Consider the following 1,188-nt stretch of genomic DNA (forward strand, 5'->3'; position numbering starts at 1 on the left):
GAAAAAAAAAGCATGAAAAGCACACAAATTACATTCTGTAAAATCCAGAATAAATATTTTTCCTGACATTCTTTAAAAACTCAAAGTTGATTAAACAATAGTGGGAAAAAAATAAATCTTCAAAAATTTAATTTTTTCTCATCTCTGAGACTGAACTATATTTGTAAAAAATTTTGAAAAACTTAAAATTTCATTGCCTTCTATACTTATAAAGCACATGAGACAACATATTATCACAGATAACAGATTTGTATATTGTAAATATTTAAAATGTAAATATGGTTGTAAACTTAGAACTCTGTAAACATACATAATACAAATATACATGTATTTAAACAAATCAAGATTTTTTACTAACACACAAAAATCCTGACAAATTTTACATAATTTATAATAAAAGGAAAAAGTGATTTTATGTATAGAGTGGACAGGTAAAACTGATTATCACCAGCACTGTGGTTAATTTTAAATACTGTATGTGCTTTCATATAATAAAAACTAGACATAAAACAGCCTTTCAAAAATAATCTGTTAAAATATCATCATTAGACTAATTCCTATTCAAAACTTCCTCTTTTTTATGTGTTAACTAATCTTTATATCACAACAGATAAGAGGGCTTATTACAGGACATATGTAGGCATTTCTTCTGGAACTGTAATAGTTATGGGTGGACCTGTTACCAGGTATAAGCATAATGCTGGACTGATAAAGGATTACATTACAGATGTAAAACTAAGAATTCGAGGTAAGCATTGCTGTTTGTATAACATTTTCAACCATATCTTTTGTTCACAGTTTGAAAAACAGTTTTAAAGGATTTTTACTTCAGAAATAAAATCATAAGATATAAGCTTTTACTTTCCTGACACAGTTTACTTATTTCACACTCAGCTGTGTTACATTTAATGAAAAGTATTTTTCATAATTTTTGTCTTATCTAGGATGTACATTTTTCTTTATACAAGCTAGTAAAATTACATATGTATATAATTCTGTAAAAAAGAAAAAAATACTGACATTACAAAATAGCTAAAAAGAACTGTTGAAATATTTTAAAATTCAATTAAAATCTTGATGACTAGCAGGCTAAAAAAAATATCCTACATAGGGTCTGATACAAGAAACTCTAAGAACACCCAAGCAAATGAAAATTCAGCTTCCTGTCAAACGTTTCAAAGAGCATGA

This window comes from Ylistrum balloti, unplaced genomic scaffold, assembly GCF_031769215.1.
Source record: "Ylistrum balloti isolate Yb309-2 unplaced genomic scaffold, AGI_CSIRO_Ybal_v1 Utg369766, whole genome shotgun sequence".
In the NCBI taxonomy this organism is placed as follows: Eukaryota; Metazoa; Mollusca; class Bivalvia; order Pectinida; family Pectinidae; genus Ylistrum; species Ylistrum balloti.